Genomic DNA, 22,504 nt, shown 5'->3' on the forward strand with positions numbered 1-22,504 from the left:
GCTAATCATGCTAGAAACATGCTAACAACATGCTAATAATGCTAAAATCATGCTAGCAAAATGCTAATAATGCTGGCAACTTGCTAGTTGCATGGTAGTCATGCTAGAAACAAGCTAACAAAATGCTAGCAATGCTAATCATGCTAAAATAATGCTAACAACATGCTAGTCGCATGCTAGTCATGTTAGAAACATGCTATCAAAATGCTAATCATGCTAGCAACATGCTAGTCGCAAGCTAGAAACATGTTAACAACATGCTAATCATGGTAGAAACATGCTAGCAAAATGCTAATCATGGTAAAATCATGCTAGCAACATGTTAGTCGCATACTAATCATGCTAGAAAAATGTTAACATGCTAGCAACATGCTAATCATGCTAGCAACATGCTAGTCGAATGCTAGTCATGCTAGAAACATGTTAACAACATGGTAATCATGGTAGAAACATGCTAGCGACATGCTAGCAATGTGCTAATCATGCTAGAAACATGCTAGCAACATGCTAATCATGGTAAAATAATGCTAACAACATGTTAGTCGCATGCTAATCATGCTAGAAAAATGGTAACAACATGCTAATAATGCTAAAATCATGCTAACAACATGCTAATAATGCTGGCAACTTGCTAGTTGCATCGTAGTCAAGCTAGAAACAAGCTAACAACATGCTAGCAACATGCCAATCATGGTAGAAACATGCTAGCAAAATGCTAATCATGTTAAAATCATGCAAACAACATGTTAGTCGCATGCTAATCATGCTAGAAAAATGTTAACAACATGCTAATCATGGTTAAATAATGCTAGCAACATGCTTATCATGCTAGAAACATGCTAGCAACATGCTAATCATCCTAGAAACATGCTAGCAACATGCTTATCATGCTAAAATCATGTTAACAACATGCTAGTTGCATGCTAATCATTACTAGAAAAATGCTAATCATGTTAACAACATGCTAGCGACATGCTAGTAACTTGATAATCATGCTAGCGACATGCTATCAACATGCTAATCATGGTAGAAACATGCTAGCAAAATGCTAATCATGGTAAAATCATGCTAGCAACATGTTAGTCGCATGCTAATCATGCTAGAAAAATGCTAACAACATGCTAATCATGGTTAAATCATGCTAGCAACATGCTAATCATGCTAGCAACATGCTAGTCGCATGCTAGTCATGCTAGAAACATGCTAACAAAATGTTAGCAACATGCTAATCATGCTAGAAACATGTTAGCAACATGTTAATCATCCTAGAAACATGCTAGCAACATGCTAATCATGCTAAAATCATGCTAGCGACATGCTAGTAACTTGATAATCATGCTAGCGACGTGGCTAGTAACTTACTAATAATGCTAGCGACATGCTAGCAACATGCTAATCAGGCTAGAAACATATTAGTCACATGCTAATCATGCTAGAAACATGCTAGCAACATGTTAGTCACATGTTAATCATGCTAGAAACATGCTAGAGACATGCTAGTAATTTGCTAATTGTGCTAGCGACATGGCTAGTCACTTGCTAATTATGCTAGCAACATGCTAGATACCTTGCTAATCATGCTAAGTACATGCTTGTCACTTGGAAATCATGCTAGCAACATGCTAGCAACTTTGCTAATCATGCTAATGACATGGTAGTCACTAGCTTGTAATGCTAGCAATATGTTAATCACGGTCTTTTTTAAACTTCTTAAACTTTTAAATCTTTTTAAACTTTTTAAACTTCACATTTTCAAACTTTTCAGACTTTCAAACTTCCTAAACTTTTCAAACTTTCTGGTCGGGCTTTCTCAAGCCAACTTAAAGTTTGTCTTGACAAACTTTTTTATCTAGTTCTTCTTATTATTATTTTTCTGATCCTAAATTCCAAACACTCCTCCTCCTAGGGCTTTAAAGCCACAAGCCCCAAACTCGGCAGACACCTGCGGGATAGAGCGGTGCTGGTTGCTATATCTTTTCAGAGTGATCAGACTTAAAGTTTTTTTTGTATTAATTTTTAAATGTAAAAATACATTACCCATAAACTTACATTGTCTGAGAAAAATTGCGCCCCTACAGTTGCAATAGCCGATCTAAGTTTTAATTTCACTTTTAAATCGGTCAAAAATACCGTAAATAATACAATTTCCCTCAAACCGACAAGCTAAACCAACATATCTGATTATTACAGGGGTCAGGGCTCATTAATAATTGATTTCTGGGCAGAGAGCAGTCAGAAAGACGAGATAAGAATCAGCTGCTGGTCATGCAGGCATTCTCCACGGAGCTCACAACGAGTGAATTCATTTTTATTTAAGACCTTTTAAAACGGCGATTGCACGCAATCCACTCGTTAGAACACACCAAGAGCTAAATTCAGATGTTTCTGAACTGTTTAAAGTAATAACATGATATATTCGCGGCAGCCAACTGTCCGCGAGCTCGCAATGTATTTCTCTTGAAGTCCACATGAAGTCTTGAAGTCCACATGACAGCCGCGTTTCAGGGCAAGATCGGACAAATAAATAGGCTACACATTTCATTCACACTGACAAGCTAAACCAACATATGTTATTATTACCGGGTCAGATCTCATTAATAAACTAGAATTAGAATAGTGAACTAACTTTGATGTTGGCCATGGGGCAAAAGAGCCACAGTACTTGTGCGCCCAACATACTTGAGCTGCCCCGCTACAAAAAATAAATAAATAATAATACAAAATACACCTGTAACAGGTTTTTTCCATGGTCCCTTGCTGTTTTCTTTTCTAATAAAAAGCCTAGGCTATGATAACAGCTACGACAGGATTTTCTAGCCTGATGCGAAATAAGTCATGCATATTTTTCTCTAATAAAAAAATTATAAATATTCATTTTTTTTTTTTATAAACTTCAATAAGGCCCAATATAGTAATAATGCAAAAACTAAATACCATTCAATATGATCTTATTTTAATAGTACTGACAACATATTTCTCAAGTTATCACACATTACTGAAAAATTAAAGAGGGGACACTATATTAGTTATCTATTTTCATATTGTGCATATAATAGTAATCACAGAAGGACTCATAATTTACTTGAAAAGAGGCAATTTATGTATTCACTTGTATTTTTAACCGGTTTAAAAGTGAAACTAAGGCAAAATTCTGTGCTCCGCTGATAAATAAAGTTACTTTACTATTCAAATCCGGTATCATGATCAACTTCCGATTTATATATCAAAGGTTTATGTTCACATTGCTGTTTTCGTTTCTATTCACCAAGCAATTTTCTATGGACCCTTGCTGTCTTCTGTTCTAATAAAAAGCCTAGGCTATGACAATAGCTTCGACAGAATTGGCTATTGAACATAAACTGTTGAGAAATAAAATGGAAGTGGATCATGATAATCGATTTGAATATTAAAGTGATATCATTTACCAACTGCTTTGTCTCTGAATATAGCTTGAAGTATTTAGTATTTATCCTGTGGCGCCATCGTGTGGACAACATAAGCAATGTGGCCTTCATTTCCCATTAAAATTAATTTACTAAAAGCAGCAGGTAAATGCAGTCTCTTTTAAAACCCCTTACCAGTTACCCCCCATTTTTGGCATGGAAACAGAAATGACATACCCAAAATAAAAATGTTTTTGCTCATGATTCTTTCTGACTAGATACATAATCAACATTTGTCCACAAAGCTGACACTTCAAAGTTTACTGTTCAGGAATCATAATCACTCAGACTGTTATGATAATAGAGATATATAAGCTCAAACATAAAAACAAAAATAAAAATATTAAAAACATATTTTTTAAATGTATTTTAAAAAAATGTTGATGTAGGATATGAGTTTAGCAACACAGTGTAGCTAAAGCCAAAAGTCTACCAAAGCTTCATATGAAAATCTAAAATCTAATCTGTAAAACTGTGAATTTTATGAAATATTTTCTAAGGCCATGTCAAGTGTGTTTTTAGAGAAGGCTAAACAAATAGATTTATGGCACTTGTCATCTCTGTAAAATCTCACATGCAATCATTCCTTTGCTCTCTGTATGTGTTTTGGCTTTGAAAACTCCCCGTTTCATGATTGTATTGTTCTCACCAAATGAGTCTTTCGAACCTCCGGGAGGTATGAAACATTATCCGCATTATTCTTCTATCATTGTTCTTTTGCTTTTATTACACCTTTATCAGCCTTTGTTGTGGTTATTTCAAGCTTTACAGTCCACTAAACTGCTATCTCACTTAGCCTCAGTTTGCATTTAGCACTTATTTATCAAAAGTCTTACTATAAAAATTATTGTGACAGAAATGCATTATGAAGAAATGCACCTTCTATTAGTAGCATTAGAGCTAACGTTAGCATCAAGCTACATCAGACAGTTTATTAAATTATTAGTACAATTTTACTAAATACTTTAAACACCGATCGAGTGTTTGTAATAACTTCATTTAGCGATCAGGGGTGGAATTTGGTCGTTTACTATTGTAAAAATATGCTATTTGTAGCCTTTTTTATCGTTGCACAAGTTAGCATTTCCGATGTACATTTTCGATTTTTTTATAAAAACGCCCCAGATCTCAAGAAAATCTCATACCAAGTTTTACTAACGTAATCGCGGGTTTATTATTTGAATATTTCGTGCGTACAGAGGTGTTTAAGTGTTATGGTTAGATATGAACCAGGAAGTTTACAGGAAGCATGTGACACGATGTGGCGGTGTCCGAATATGACACTCTAAGACTGACATGGCGAAGGACCAATCGGAGTCTGAAGGTGCGTTCCATTCGACCGTAAGTGTACTGCGAAGTGGACTTCAAAGGGTATTCCGCCATCTTAAGTGAGATTCCAATCCGAAGGGAGCGAACATGTTCAGTTCGAAGGGCACTGCGCATGGCACAGGGAATAAGGGAACATCGATACATCACTTCACAGGAAGTGGAGAGGGATTATCCCCCAACTGTCATTGCGCGCAGCACGTCATCACCGGTCAGAACGGCCGTCTTCGCTGTCTTCATTCATATTCATTACGGATTGTAAAAAGGTATGATAATGTAAAAGCGACTAGAAGCAGATGAGGCTCTACCATTTTTCTTTATTTTCCTTTATTTACCTCAGTGTTTACTATATGGCTGTGCGCGTAAGAAGGCGCACGAGACCGCTATGCAATTATATTATGACCATTTATTAAAAACACACACACACATACATTATATATATATATATATATATATATATATATATATATATATATATATATATATATATATATATATATATATATATATATATATACACACACACACACACACACACAGTTAACCAAATAAAATTTTATTTTCATATTTGCATTACAGTTACAGCAGGGTGTAACAGATATGCGGGTCATCGATTCATGTGTTAAGTCCAGGCATACAAATGAAACATCTTTGGACCAAGTGCCTGGCCTGGCGCCAGCCGGGCTGGACTTAAAGTATTTACGATACCCATGCGAGCCTCAAAGGAGACCTGAAAACCCCCCCAAATTCCTCAAACACACTGGAGACAAAGGAAACCTTTCGTAAAGTTCCTTACTTTTGTAAGTCCTTATTAATATGTATTTTGAATATGTTTTGTGTGTACCATGGTTAATCCTTGTTATGCGAGGATTATAATTTTTCTAGCGTATAAATTGGAATTGTTTCTCCTCACCAACTTTCTCAAAGAGAGCCATGGACTACAACCCCCAGTCCCTTGCAGCTCGTAAAATTTTACGACCACACAGGACTACACAGGACAGGAAACCTAATCCTTACAAGAGAATGGTAAAATGTACTCAAATGTAGTCTTAATGTGTATATTATTGTTTTTGCGGTGCATTAGAGGTTTCCCATATAAATTGGGACTATCTGCAGTGTTGTCATGTGTTAATCAAATCTTTAAATATGTGTAATTCTGCATTTGAATGTAACTTCATGTTTTGATCACTTATATATATTATGTTTAGTATCTTTGTGATCGTCATGCTTTGACCGACCCATTTATCTAGAGCAAAGTAATGAAAAATGTATTTAATCTGGAATTAAAGTGTTGCTAGAACTCCCCGATGAATTCGGAGAAGCCCTAAATCATCAGGGGGTTGTCTCCACAGAGACAAAGGAACTTTTCCCTCCGCTTCAGATCGCGGACGTTCATTGGCTGTTCACGTGAAAAGAGGCGGGGACCATCTCAAGCCATAAGAACGACCGAACAAGGTCCGCCTCTCTTCCTCTCTTCTTCTCGTTCTTGGTCCTCGGACACGCTGCTCTCCTGTGCGACCAGCGCTGCTTCCGCGCGGCCTTAGGAAGCCCCCCTCAGCACAGGGGCTGAGAGAAAAAGCCATTTTAATGGCTCCTTTGGAAGCTTTCGTTTTTGTTGTTTCTTTTCTTTTCTTTACTAAGTTCATTCAACTATTCGCCTCTCCACACAAGGAAGACGAATTCTGGGACATTGTTTGTTGAACCTTTCAAATACCGTGCGAGGACAGAACAAAGGACCACGTGCTCCACGCTCATGCCAAGAACCAGCGCTGCGTGCACGAGTGTCACATGGCCTCCAGGACCACGCACGCTGTTTTCAAAAGGAACATCGCGCAAAGCTCACACGCGCGACGCCGATCTCACGCCACGCACACTGGGCCATGCAAGTATCTTTCTCTATGGAGATTTAAATGCTGCTTTAAATTGTTGCTATGATCTGATTGTTGTTGGCTTCCAAAAGTTACTGACTATGATTTCCATACCTGAGCTCCTTATGTGATCTCATTCTTTTTTCTCTCTCTCTCTCTCTCTTTCTCTCTCTCTTTTATTTGGATTCCGTTATGTCTTGTATAAAGCTTACTGTTTGTATTGTCGTACGCATATTTACTCTGTGTGATTTGTAGTTTGATGTATTACTAGTTGATTTATTAAAAACCCATATACTGACGATTGGCTTGGACTCCACCCCACTTACATTACGAGTCACTGAGATGTCTGATCTTTAGCTACAAGCTTTAAATTTAGAAACTAAATTTATCATAAGGATAGGATAATGTTTTCATGGCCAGAGAATATTTTTCCTTGAATTATAATAAGTGATAACTTTATTGGAAATTGATAGGTCAGTCTGGTTTGCTGGACAAACCACTGTTTGATTTGCAGTAATTTACAGTAAGGCATATCACAACAATTGATATGGAGAATGGAATATTGACATATTAATGAGTAAATTACAGTGCCCTGTGATTATTTATTGGTATAGGCAATTGAGGTATTTTTCATAATCAATCAAATTTAATGTAACTGTCATCTGAGATATAAATTAGTCATATTCCTGATTAATTATTCAAATTCCCTATATATCATTTGAGTTAATTATTCTGTAAAACTCATTGTTGTTACAAGGGCTTCAATTCTATTAATAGTCAGGTAATAGCAGCAATAGTCAATTAAAGTGTATAATAAACATACGTTTTTCATTATATAGTACTCAATGTTTTTTCTTTTTTATTGTATAGTGTATATATTTTAAATGTGATTGTAAATAAAAAATTATATATGAATGTAGTCCTATATATTTATGTTATATCATAATTTGCGCTACCCCATTGTTGACTTTCTTTGATGACGTTTGCAGGGCATTCCAAATGAGCAGTTATTGTCAGTGAAGTCCACTTCAACTGATATACCGTGCTCAGGGAGTAGGGAGCAGTGAACACTGAGTAGGAACCCTGTCGAATAGAATGCACCTTGAGTGACACACAGCATGAGCTCACACCACTGCACACAGATCGCTGGGAGAGGCTGTTGATCATCAGATCGCGTAAATCAGTGGAAAATGAATAGAAATGACGATTCTGTCTGAAGAAATATGAAGTAAACATCAGTAAATATATCCATATATCTCCGCAGATATGCATCTTTGGTCTATAAATCCTTATTGACGCTGTTCAGTGGGTCTATGTGAACACAAATAAACCGCTGCTGACATAACTGAATATGAATGAGTGGTGAATTTCTATTCAAAATGTGGCATAATACGGATTTATTATTTTGCACTCATAATACGGATTTATTATTTTGCACTAATGGATGTTATTTTCACCTAAGACACAAAAAAAAAAAATCACACAAGCACTCATTTTGATCTCTATAATATATTCTTAGAATTGTTTTGTGTTGATTCGCTGCACTGTTTTAATTTAAAAGGCTGTTGTGACTTTTTTTCCTTCCAGTATTCATAAGCTGTATCACGCTGCAAGGGCTGCTCATGAAGCGCTCATTTCTCTCTCGTCTTTCTCTCGGTTCTTTGGCCTGAGACATAATTTATTAATGAGATCCGATCCGGTAACATATGTTGGTTTAGCTTGGCAGTGTGAATGAAATATGTATTTATTTATCTGATCTCGCCTAGAAACGCTGCTGTCATGTGACTTTTTTCCCTCGATGTCAAATGATATTTCGTTTTGCACGGCTCAACAAACACCTGGATTTTGCTCTTGTTTTGTTCTAATGAGTGGATTGTGTGCATTAATATTTTAAGAAGCTCTTAAAAATATATATAAATGACTTTACCATGTTGTGACGATGGATAGCAATTGATGTGACGTTCAGCCTGACAGATAAAATCTCACAAGCACATATAAACACTCATTTTCATATGTATAATATATTCTTCTAATTGTTTTGTGCCGTTTCGCTGCAGTGTTTTAATGTGAAAGGCTGTGAATTCTCTGTGGACTTCAAGTGTTTAGAGAAATACATCGCGAGCTCGCGGGCAGTTGGCTGCCGCGAATATATCATGTTATTACTTTAAACAGTTCAGAAACATCTGAATTTAGCTCTTGGTGTGTTCTAACGTGTGGATTGCGTGCAATCGCCGCTTTAAAAGGTCTTAAATAAGAATAAATTGGCTCGTTGTGAGCTCCGTGGAGACAATGCCTGAGCTGACCAGCCGTGATTCTTCTCTCGTTTTTCTGACTGCTCTCTGCCCAGAAATCAATTATTAATGAGCCCTGACCCCTGTAATAATCAGATATGTTGGTTTAGCTTGTCAGTTTAAGGGAAATTGTATTATTTACTGTATTTTTGACCGATTTAAAAGTGAAATTAAACCTAGATCGGTATTGCAACTGTAGGGGCGCAATTTTTCTCAGACAATGTAAGTCTATGGGTAATGAATTTGTACATAAAAAAAATTTATAAAAAAAAAACTTTAAGTCTGATCAGTCTGAAAAGATTATAGCAACCAGCACCGCTCTATCCCGCAGGTGTCTGCCGATTTTGGGGCTTGTGGCTTTAAAACCCTAGGAGGAGGAGCGTTTGGAATTCAGTCTCAGAATAATAATAATAATACAAATAAAAATAAGTTTAAATAGCATAACAGTATGTTGGCTTGTTGCCAAGCCAAGATAATTATGTCTCTGGCCAAAGAACAGAGAGAAAGTCGAGAGAGAAATGAGCGCTTCATCAGCATTTTTTAAGGGCTTCCAAAGATAATATCACAGCGAATGCACTAATCCAACCATTAGAACACAACAAGAGCAGAATTCAGTTGTTTTTGAGCTGTTTATGTGTGCAAAATGAAATATAATTTGACAGCGTGAGACCGCTTATGAATACTGGAAGGAAAAAAAAAGTCACGACGATAGCCTTTTAACTCTGGAGTCGATTAACGCATATACACGTTTTGAGTCATTTTCTCCTGATAACCCCAAAAATTACTTAAATTACACTTTCAGTTTTAATCGTACAGATGAGAGCAATACATCAATCGAATCTGTAAAGGGTCTATTTTTTGGATGCAAACATAATAACAACAAAACTTTGTGCACTTATAAAATAAAGATAACAAACAAGGTGTGCTGTCTGCAGCCTTGGTCTGCGCTGATCTTCATTTACAAACACGTCATTAAAATGAACTGTAACTCCATGAATACTCAACGAAGAGACATGAGAGATATATCTATAGAAAGCTTGACATGTCTACTTTTAAACTAAACAAGTGCTGCCGAACAAATATTCTGTGATAAAGTAATCCATATCAAAACAATGCGATGTCCTTTTTCCACGTCTCCCTTCATTATATCTAATGTGTATGGAAGGCCAAGAGGGTCAAATACACATGAATTTTAACGCATCAACAACACGTTAAATACGTGTATTTCATGCGTAGACAACACGTATTTAATATTATTTATTTATCGGCGCTGCACAACATGGTAAATTCATTTATATATTTTTTTAAGAGCTTCTTAATATACTATATTACTCCGATATTATATCCAATATTATTTAACGCGCTAAATACGTGTTGTTTACCCGTGAAAAATCAGCGCGTATTTAACGTGTATTTCACGTGCTAAATACACGTTAAATACACGTGAAATACACATGAAGTACTCGTTAAAAATCAGTTTGAACAGGTCAATGTCATTGGCTGCTGAGGACTTGGGTCAAACCACTTCTGTGAGCTTAGAGGGGTGTACCATTCATAGACAGGCAACCACCATTTAACATGCTATAGATCAGCTTATTCAGCCTTATTATTTAGTCCTTTTTCTTTTCTGTTTTGTTTAGCCTATAGAAATAATATATTTAAGTTTCAGTTTTATGAAATATTAATTTTTTAATAAATATTAATTAAAATTTTGTGGTGATAGTATAAAGTTTATAAAAGTTACAGTATTTTGTAATGAAACAGGACTTTTTGTTTAGCTCTTGACTCGCCGAAGTATACTACTGTATATATAGTGTCCCTTCTTTAATTTTTCAGTAATGTGTGATAACTTAAAATATGTTGTCAGTACTATTAAAATAAGATCAAATTGAATGGTATTTAGGAGATTATGGTTTTTGCATGACTTATTTCGCATCAGCTAGACAACCCTGTGGTAGCTGTTATCATAGCCTAGGCTTTTTATTAAAAAAAGAAAACAGCAAGGGACCATGGAAAAAGACTGTTGCAGGTGTATTTTTTTATGGTATTATTATTATTTTTGCAGCGGGGCAACTCAAGAATGTTCGGCACACAAGTACTGTGGCTCTTTTGCCCCATGGCCAAGATGGCCAAGCCAACATCAAAGTTAGTTCACTAACTTTTAATTCTAGTTATAGTTCTAATTCTAATGATGACATGAGTAATGATACATGGTGATATTATTAATACACATGCTTATTCTTTCTCTGTCTCTCTTTCCGCCTACAGATGGCTCAAAAAGGTGAATGATGTAGCAGCAAAGTGTGGGACTACTTCTAAAAATACTTTAACTTTAGTATTATAATTTATTTACAGTACACACACAGACTGTTAAAACCAGCTTCAACTGGAAGAAAGTAAAAGTTTTAAATGTTTAAAACCAGAATGTTTTTTGATCATTAAAAATTATATACTTTTGATGTGCAATTGTTTAGTCATTGAGACTGTAATCTAAGGCTTTTTTTTTTTTTACATAATCCCTTCTGGAAAATGGTTTATACAGCACACATACATAGAACAGGCAGATATTTTGCTATTGAATGTTGTGTACGTGCAGTTTATAGGAAATGGGTCTAATATCCAGATTATTTTTAAAATCAAAATATCGGCTTATAAGTCGGCTCTTTTCGAGTTAATATCGGTATTGGCCCCTAAAAATCCATATCGGTCGGGCTCTACAATAAATCACTACACTGAAGTTGCAAAACACCTAAATATAATCGATTTATGATGACAGGCACCGTTATTATGCTGTGAATTCCCGGTCAATGTCTGTCATTGCAGTGATATGCTTTAACGGATCATCACATCAGTGCTGAGATAGTGAAACTAAAACCTACTTCTCTCACCATTCGGCCAACTTAACGTTATATTGTGAATAGATTATCAACACGAATGAATTCGCTCATGTCTGCTGCGGGTTTTTTTTGTGTTGTTCACATAGCTTTACTGAACAGCGTCCGTTCCGTTAGGGCTCTTAGTCAAAAAAATTGCGCATATTTGGAGAAATATTGCTTTATTCTAACATGATTGCAAAATAATTTATCATACAAATTCAGAATTACCATTATGCAATTTTGAAAAGCTGAAAGGGCATCAAGCGCGAGCTCTGACGCCCTGACGCTACGCAAGCTCCCCATTCCTAATTTAGTTATCTCCACGGCCGCGATCTCTCATTTGACTAATAACCCTATGCTAATAACGTACATTGTCAATAATCTCACATTGCACGTTTCTGGATGACGCTGTCCTGTATACTTCCTAGTTTGTATCACCGTGATAAATAGTCAAACAAAAATTTTAGACATCAAAAATGAAAAAAAAAACACTATAACAATATGGGATGTGTGTGATTTTAATGAAATTCTGGGTTGCAAATAAAATGCTAAATATAACACACACACACACACACACACACACACACACACATATATATATATACACGTGTGTGTGTATGTGTGTGCTTTTTTAGTTAATCCATTGATGTGCATTAGACTATTAATTGAGTAGTCACTTCTATTATTTTAGGCTATGTTTTAGTCATCAGAAAATAATTATGAGAGGTTAAGCTATTGCGCATTTCTAACATGTAAATTATTGATGCCAATACTTCTCTTTCCCTAAGCTGTTTAGCTGCAGTAAAATATCCATAGGCTTAATCATGAAGCATACTGTGGTCCCACTTTTAACTCTCTCTTTATCTTACCCTCATTGTAGATGCATTCACAGAAGAAGACAACATTTAGAAGTGCAGTGTGGGAGTACTACACTTAACCAACACCAGGGCAGGCAGTGTACAATACATGTAAAAATGTTGTCAGTATGGGTGGTACAGTGGCAAAAAGTGCCAATACTTCAAACCTGTGGTCCCATCTTAGAATTCATCACAATGACTTGTATAAATCTGCCCAATCAAACAAAGCTGAATCTGAGCAGGGAGCAACATCCACATGTCAGCCTACAATAGATGACATTTTTCAGAAACAAAAAAAATGGACAAATCTGGATGACAGATCAAAACAAATGGACAAACTGATCACAGAAATGATCATTTCTGACAACCAACCATTCACAATGGTCTCTGACATTGGCTTTAAGCGACTCATGGATGTGGCAGAACCACGATATGCACTAAAAAGTGACAAGTATTATCGCACTGAGAAGCCGCCAGAAATCTATGAAAAGGTTGTAAGCAAGATTAAAGCCCTAATCCAGCCAGAGAAGGCTGGATTCTCACTCTCTTTTACAACAGATTGCTGGTCAGGATCAACAGAGTCAATGATGAGCCTCACGTCATTTCATTGACAATGAATGGAACAGAAGGCAGGTTGTTTTAAATACGAGAGTGATGTACGGATATCATTCTGGGGAATACATCAGAGACACATTCCTGCACATGCTGGAGGAATGGGAAATTACCAAAGACCGTGTAGCTCTGGTCCCGCGTGACAATGGCGCAAACATGGTGAAGGGTTTGAGGTTTGCCGATATTTCGGACCTTAGCTGCACAGCACATACGTTGCAGCTGGTTGTGAACAATGGTTTGGCTAGCCAAAGAATTGTGATAGATGTGATTGCCTTGCTAAAGAAATGTGTCACTCATTTCCAACATTTCATCTTGGCCAAGCAGCATCTGAGAAACATCCAGAGGTTCCTTGGCCTACCAGAACACAACTTAATCCAGGCAGTCCCTGGATTAAGTTGGAAAAAAACATCCAAAACAAACCATGGCTAACAGTCAGATTCAGCCGTATATTTATGATCCAGAATCAGATCCAGAGGCTGAAATTTAACAAGAGCAGCATCAGCAACGACGTCTCTATTTGGTATGTATTGAAATGTATATATTTGCTTAGCGGTTTTGGAAAATGACTAAGTTCCACTTTATGTCGTCTTTTTTTTTTTTAAGCTGTACATGTGGAAAGTGCAGTTTGATGACAACATCGCATGTTGTTTACTTGATGTGCTTACGTGCCAATAGCTAAGTTAACAACACAGAGATATTTGAAGCAGTTTTACTCACGTCTGCGGTTCCAACACACGATCGTGACCCTTTTTCATTGGAACTGCATTATCCTTAAGAAATAAACGATGTGCAAATCCGGCATCAAACTGGGCCTTGTTTGTAAAACAAGCATCTTCAAAATGCAGGGAACAAACACAAACACTTGCACAACTCCGTTGATGCTCTGTAAAAATAAACTCCATCCACTGGTCCCTTAAAGGGACAATAAGTAACTTTTTAGGTATTTTATTATCTAAAATCAATATTTTTATTCATAAATATGCCCTCAATGGTGTACAAATACCTATGCCAATGTTTAAACTAATCCTCGTAAATGAAGAATTTATTATCTTTTTATACACCAGACGGGTAGGTCGACGGAGGCTTCCATGTAGTTCCGCCATCTTGCAAAACTATAATAGCAGAGAGGGACTAAAAGTACTAAGCCAACGCGTTTCCACAACGCGTTTTCGGTCAGAGCCAGAAACGCAGGTGCAGAGCAGTGAGAGGCGCTTGAAACTGCACCGGCAAGTTTAAAAGTCTGGATTGCATTCTTATTATGGACCATACATATGCCGCGCCACAGGAGAAGAAAACATCGTCGCCAAAACAGTCAAAAATAGAACGTAAAAGGAAACGTGACCGTAGATTACAGAAAACAAGAGTTAATGTCGGGGAAGCTTTTTCTAGGTGGAAAGAGCTAATGCTGGATAAAGATTTCAAAAGAGACGCTGAAGTGGCCAGTTTTCTTCTCGACAGGTAAGTCAGTGTTACAATCTATATTACAATATTTTTTTTTATATCTAACAATGCACATTATTCAGAAAATATAACGAATAAAGAAGACATAACTACTAATTACAATATTTCATGTTTTCCACAGTCGGTAATTCATACTGTAACATTCGTTTGTTTATGGTCATGTTGCTGTTTGTTTGAAATAACACACCTGTTCACCTGAAGGAAAACACGACGAAGTGCTATTAGAAGACATCCCGTCAAAGCTTTTTGGTACATATCGCCTACCGTAGATGCAACGCGCATTTGAAAAAGCGAGGCGCTGGAGAGCAAAATTAGTTTGAATGCAAAATACTATTTTACCACTAGATGGGAGTAATTCCTACTTAGTGTCCCTTTAATGCTGTTTTTTTTTTTTTGGTAATCTGTGCAGGGTTGAAAACACACTTCTTTTGTGACAATTCGGTCTCTCGCTCTGATCAGTGAATGTTTCTGCTCTGATCAGTGAATGTCTCGGGAGCACGCGCTCTTCCGGGACCTAAGTGCCCTTAGGTCCCATATAAGGAAATTCCACTCCATCTAACGTCACACAGACCCATACTCGAAAAAAACTTTCCAAAACTTGTGACAAACCGGAAGAGGTATTTTTGGAATACCCCCTTTAATGTCTACTCTGGGGAACATGGCGGTTTTACATGTCCAACTGCCTACCAGTGGGACATTGTGTCCAATTTGATTGAAACACTCATCCCAATTGAGGAAGTGACACTAGAAGTGAGCTACAATAACTCATCTGCATCCAGCATCATTCCCTGTGTGACAGTGCTCAAAATGCTACTTGAAGATAAAGGGCCATCAACAGCAATGTTAAGGAATTCATGTTTTTTTTCATTCAGATATGTAAATCAACATGTATAAATTGTTAGTAGTCAATTAATGGGGAGATAATCGAAATCGAATCGGTCTGAAAAAATGAATCGTTAGATTAATCGATGCATCGGAAAAATAATCGCTAGATTAATCGTTAAAAAAAAAAAATCGTTTATCCCAGCCCTACCCAGCACTTTTTATGTTTGTTGTTATTATTAATATTAATGTTGTTATTATGAACAGTTCTCAGAATTAAACGTGTTAAAATAATTTAAAGAGAATCTTTGTCAGAGTTCTTTTTATTCTTAATTTTGACATTAATTTTCATTTTTACACTAGACACATATCGGTTCAAAATATCGGTTATCGGTCTCCTTGATCTGTAATAATCGGTATCGGCCCTGAAAAATGCATATCGGTCGATCCCTAGTAAAATGATCTAAAACGTATGGCGCACTCTCTTCATTTTATCAAATAATCATAATCACATCTATTCATTTTACAGTCCTGCTACTAGAATTTTATTCAGACTAAAACACCTTTAATTCGGGTGAGAAAGCTTTTTTTTCAAGTGGCTTTGCACATAATAATAATACCGCTGCAGACGCATATTGCAGTATTAAGGTTATTAATTGATCGTTAATTTAAACATCGATCGATCATAGAAATGATCAAATATTTATATCCTTAAATGCAAATGAGTTGGATGGAAACATGGCTATTGTCTGCATCAAACCATGCTTCCGAACAAATGTCATTGACCGTTCTGGGCAGCTCCAGGACAGCTGTCTCTCCGTGCACGCTGCTGTCTGTGAGTGGGGCGGAGTAACAGAGCCCTCAATCACACTGCATTGCCAACTTCTCCACTCCATTTACAAAGTGAAATTCTGTGACTACCTTTATCTCCCAGGACTGTTGTTGAATCTACCAAAAGTTTTGGCTTGGGGTCCTTCACATGCGCAGCAGCACTTTCCACTGCAACAATAACACGGGGCTGCCCGCCGACGTGCCTGACTTTAAATCGGCGCTACTAAACACGGATATTGGCCGATGCCGATATATAAAAAAAAAAGACAAATATCGGCCCGATATATCGACCGAGTGATATATCGGTCGACCTCTAATTTCTTCTATGTTTTATTCTTAATAGTAAATTCCCTTTGTTTACCAAAAAGTTAAGTTTGCTTAATTTTCAATAATTTAAAGATAAATTAAAATAATTTTTTGTGTGTTTAATGTGCATCTCAGAAAATGCTTTATTTAAAAACCCAACTGAATGGCATTATGCACTTAATTCATCTGTCAACTTTATTGTCATTGTTCACAGCACAAATACAGACAGAGAAACAATGGGTAATAATTAAATGTTTATTTTTGATGTATGCATTGTATTCTATGCATTTAAAAAATACAAATAAATATTTTCTTAAAAAGGAAACTTATTTGTTCATTTTAAGAGACCCAGGATTCGTATTTTCTCTTGTATAATTAATATTGCACTTTAATTAAGCAAAAACGTTTATCGATTAATCGATGGAATTTTTGGTAGAATCCTTGATTACTAAAATATTCAATAGCTACAACCCTAAACTCTTGACCACAACATGGAGTGGAATATTTTAGCCGAATTATTTTCGTAACGATACAATAATGAGTTAAAAAAATACAGCATTTTAAAACATAATTCAAAATCTGGATATCATTCGACTCGACATGACTCACTGAATCTAAAGAGAACAGTTGTGTGATTTTTGGCCAAACCATTCAGAAGTTATCATTTTTTTCTTATCTCCTGACCACTAGTTGGCGCTTTTGCAAAACACTGCAGGTAGTTTCGGGTCATGGTTATTATAACACACACCAAGTTTGGTCTCAATATGCCAAACCGTTGTCGAGATATAGCCTCACCTGCATTTTGCGTGCTTTTTGTCAAATTTGTTCACGTGTCATTCGAGAAACGGTTCTTGACTCGTGAATGAGTCAGTCTGTTGTTCGTTATCTGGCTTGGCTCAGTGTTCATCTTCAGTTCTCTCTTCACAGCAGTTCAGTCAGTGTACTGTTTGAGTGCATGCATTACTCCGGGATATTGGTTTGTTTGAACTCATAGGGGGTGTCAGCCACATTAAAAAAGTTAACAGCTTAAGTCATTTGTGGATTAATGCGTATTAGAGATGCGAACCGTTTAAAACGATTCAGTTCGATTTGTTGAACTGAATGATTTGTTCGCGAACCAGATATCCAGACTGCTTTGTTTTGAACTCTCTCTCAAAACAGACACGGAAGAGAAGACAATGCTGAATAAAGCCGTAGTTTTTGCTATTTTTGGACCAAAATGTATTTTCAATGCTTCAAAAAATTCTAACTGACCCTCTGATGTCACATGGACTACTTTGATGATGATTTTATTTCCTTTCTGGACATGGACAGTATACCGTACACACAGCTTCAATGGAGTGACTGAGAGCTCTCGGACTAGTGATGTGTCGTTCGTGAACGAATCGTTCTTTTTGAACGAATCTTTTAGGTGAACGAATCGTTCTCGTTCACGTAATCCACTGACTCATATTTCTCGTTCAGTGAAGTTCCTCCCTCCACAGCAGCGCGGCGCTATAAGCAGCGCATGCGCAGCTCAGTGAACCGGGTAACAACTGTTTCATCCTGTCAAAGAATTACTCAACCTCGAGCCAATAGCCTTCGAGTATGAGATGTGACAGAGTATTTGATTTGTTGAATGTAGTGAACGAATACGCCCTTCAATGAACGAGTTTCATATGAGTCTGAACTAGATCTAGAGATCTTATCGTTCGTGAACGAAATGACTGAACTGGTACCCATGTCGTTCGTGAATGAGTTGAATGAGCTGATACATAGCGTTCGTGAATGAAATGACTGAACTGGCACACATGTCGTTCGTGCACGAGTTGAATGATACATCTCGTTCGTGAATGAAATGACTGACCTGATGGTCAGGGTATATTCTGGCAAACCGTTTACCAATCACGTTTCTCAATCGGCAAAGCACATGTCGTTCGTGCACGAGTTGAATGATTTAGTAAATCTCGTTTGTGAATGAAATGACTGAACTGGCACACGTCATTCATGAACGAGCTGAATGAACGGATACATGTCGTTCGTGAATGAAATGAACTGGTACATAGCTTATCTCGTTCGTGAACGAAATGAATGAGAGTAAACCGGGTCAGTCTGCCATTTAGCATGTCAATCTCGCAAAAAAGCAAAGCGCAGTTATGAGTACTGTATTGTGCACATACGCTTGTTTTGATATTTAGCAACTCCACGTTTAATCCACGATTGATGAATGTGAATATATAATATACAAACTGTCTGACCAAACAATTAAAATGCTATTTAGGCAAGAAACCCTTGTGCTTTGTTCATCTGAACAACTTAATTAGACTTTATATATTGAATGCGATTATACACACATTTTAATAAAGCCAGATCAGTTTTTGCAACAAGTGAATACGTTCGTTGACTTAATACATAACAACATAATACACTTTTTTTTGCCATCTGCTGGCTTATTTTGTGTAATACGAAGAAATGGTCACTGAACGAATCAGTGAACGATTCTGAACGAATCATTTTGGTGAACGAACTGAAAATGAACGAATCACTAGAAAGAATCATAATTTCCACCACTATCTCGGACTAAATCTAAAATATCTTAAACTGTGTCCCAAAGATAAAAGGAGGTCTTACGGGTTTGAAACAACATGAGGGTGAGTTATTAATTACATAATGTTGCCATCTGGGTGAACTAACCCTTTAATATGTTCACAGCGAAAAGTCTCTAAAGTGCCTTTCCATTTGAAAGCAGGTGATGGACATTTACCGCTAATCACAGAACCGGCTTTACTAACGAGACACACATGACTATTGCATGCGATTAATCGTGCAGCCTTAATATGCGACTAAATTTTACTCTGGGCGACTAAATGATGTCTATCATTAGCCATTCGCTAATAAATTCTTAGATATTACTCACCAGTGTGTGTGTTCGAGGCTATTATAAGATTAGCACATTTTCACTCGCTGAACACTGACTGAGCGCTTCAGAGTTTCACTCTCCATCAAGGGATCGGTTCTTTTTCAGTTCATCTCAATGGACGCACAGCACACCTGTATTTGACGCTCTGTAAACTCTAAACTGTGTGAAGGCGCACAACTCGCCGTTGCTTTGCTGATAGTGCTGTTTCCCACACATGCAAAGAGAGAGAGCGAGAGTCTTATCACGCTGAATCGACGCGCTACATGTAAACTATATTCTTTGTTGTATTTTCCTGTCAAAACAATGAAGTTCATTTAGAATTATTTGGCTATTTGGAACAAGCAGAAAAAAAGCCGGTTTCTCCAGTAGTGGGCGGAGCTTGCAATTTCATTGGCTGGCGCTGTCTATTACCATCCCTGGTTTGATTTCAGCAAATCAGCAGACAACGTGATTAATATTCATGAACTCAGCAACTCAGTAGTGCATTGTATATTGTTAATATGGTAGTAGAATTAGTATTAGTATTATCTTTTAATAATGATTAATATGATCTATTACTATACAAAAAAAAATTTCTTTTTACAGAAACCCTGAATGACCATCAATATCTTAAGCATTACCACCAGTCTTAAGTTCAGTTAAAATTAGAAATATGCATTCATACATGGTTACCAGGTTTTAATCACTAAAGCTATATATCATAATATAATGCTTGACTGACTTTTTAAGAAGCTGTGACATTTTACAGAGATAAGCTGATTGGAATCATGTGTGTGTGTGTGTGTGTGTGTGTGTGTAAAATAGTATATCAGTCTGGCGAGTAAACTGAAAAAATTACTAGCCAATGTCGATTATATTGCCAAAGGTGTGCGTAGAGGGTTGAGGAACAATTTATGTTTTAAAATATACTTAAAAATAAGCTACTTACAGCTTCTGGAGTTTTTTATTGTGAGAAAATGTAACTTCCGCATTTCAAAATCGCCAAAACCACAAGTGATGTAATGGGAGGGACAGTTCCGATGCTGAGGATGGTTTATCTGTGTGGTGTAATAGAGACCCAGATTTTACCAGCACCATCATGGCTGCAGTTTCAGCAACTGAATAGAAAACACTTATATCATACAACTCTGTAGTGGTAACAGTTCTGTTGTGAGTTTATTTTTGGGCTATGGTCTTAAACTTTTGATCAGCTGATGAACAGCCTGTTTGACTTTAAATGCAGTTTTCAATAAATTGCCTACTCTCTATTTTTTGTCTCTTGCTCCTGTTTCTTCTATTGGCATTTTGAAGCAGCACTTACAACCCGGTTATGATCCACTAGTGCGAAATGTGTAAAATTTGCAAGCATCCCCTGGTCTTAAGATTTTGTTCAGGAGTGTATTCATCCTGCCACCTAAAGGCTGGTGGGAAATGATAATTAAAATTGAATAACTGTCTGAATTTAAATAAATCTGAAATAAACTGAATATCTCTTCAGAATTATAAATATAATAATGGTTAATAATGGCTTGATGGTAAAATAAAATTTAAATAAAAATAATAGATGGAAAATATATAGTGGGGTGCCTGACAAGGGAATCGTTAAGGGTTTTTTTTTTTTTTTTACCCTTGCTTTACTTACTTTAATCAACAATGCTTTCTCCTCCTATGCAATCTAGTTTCAGAGATTTATCCCATTTCACTATCCTACTGTTTACTATGACCATGTATGACTAGAACAACTTTTAAGGGGGAAAGTTGTGTATACTTCCTAGTTCTAAAACGACTTTCGTTTGAAATTGTCATCATCATATTCCGTAAATCCGCATATGACTTTAAACTGTCTGATACAGTCTCAAAAGGGAGCTTTTGAGTCATAGTCTTTGGAGTCATTTGAACAATTATCACAAAACACCTCCTAGCTGTGGCATGCCACTGCAAACAACCGGTAGATTTAACGTTACCAGACATTGTCTACGACTGAAATACAGCCCATGTCTCATGCTCGCCAGATATTTGTTGGACCATATGAGCAATATTGTTATTCCTAGTCTATATTTCACGCATGCGTATTTCTATAGCGTCTGAGGACAAACGGACTATAGGAAACAGCGGAAATGAACTCAAACCTACAGAGGCAGTAGGTGTCGAAGCAAAAGATGCGAGTCACTTACCGAAACGCACGGACTGGGTGTTGCGCTTGGAGTAGGCGACCGCTGCACAGTTACCAACGCCATTCAGGCTCCGGTAAACGGATACCTTAGAGAAACTGGCGGTGGCGAGACAGACATAATTGTGTCAGGGGACATCAGCCGCAGCTCGTCATTGCTCTGTCGCGCTTCCTCTCTGTGACTGCTCTGCGCATGCGCCGGAACCGCCAGCTGTCAAGATTCAGTGGCCTCAAGCCATAGTTAACCATGTACTGAAGAAGCATGTGAAATTTTGAGTTAAATGCCATAAAAAATAAAAAGGAATGGGGTTCTATTAATAATTTAGGCTATTAAAACATATACACACACACAACGTATAAATAAATAAAATGAATAAACGAATCTAAAAATACTGGTGTGCATTGCCTTTAATTATATCGTTCTGTATTAATGCCTTGCTTACTGACACACACACATATCGGAAATCTTGCAGTTCACAAATCCAGAAAATAAACTTGTCAACGCTGCCCCACGACTTTTATTAAATACAGTTTAAATACTGAATCGCTACATTATATTTTCCAGCGACGAGAGGATACAATCACTGTTTTTAAGTAAACTCACTCTAAAAAGATAAACGCACAGACGCAGATACACACGACAGCTCCTACGAATCTACAGTAGGCTACAGTATATTGCTTTCTTTAGGTCCACTGTAATAAAACACAATCTCTTATATGATAGACTTCAGTTGGGGAGAGCTTGCAGAAGGAGGCAGTCAAA

At 36.9% G+C, this 22,504-nt stretch overlaps 1 pseudogene; it reads right to left on the reverse strand.

Moving 5' to 3' along the window:
- The window catches only part of LOC127941387 (uncharacterized), a 122,841-nt pseudogene extending 100,891 nt beyond the window's left edge, over positions 1 to 21,950 (reverse strand).
- Positions 21,951 to 22,504: the final 554 nt, after the last annotated feature.

The sequence above is a fragment of the Carassius gibelio genome, chromosome A21 (genome assembly GCF_023724105.1).
Source record: "Carassius gibelio isolate Cgi1373 ecotype wild population from Czech Republic chromosome A21, carGib1.2-hapl.c, whole genome shotgun sequence".
Taxonomy (NCBI): Eukaryota; Metazoa; Chordata; class Actinopteri; order Cypriniformes; family Cyprinidae; genus Carassius; species Carassius gibelio.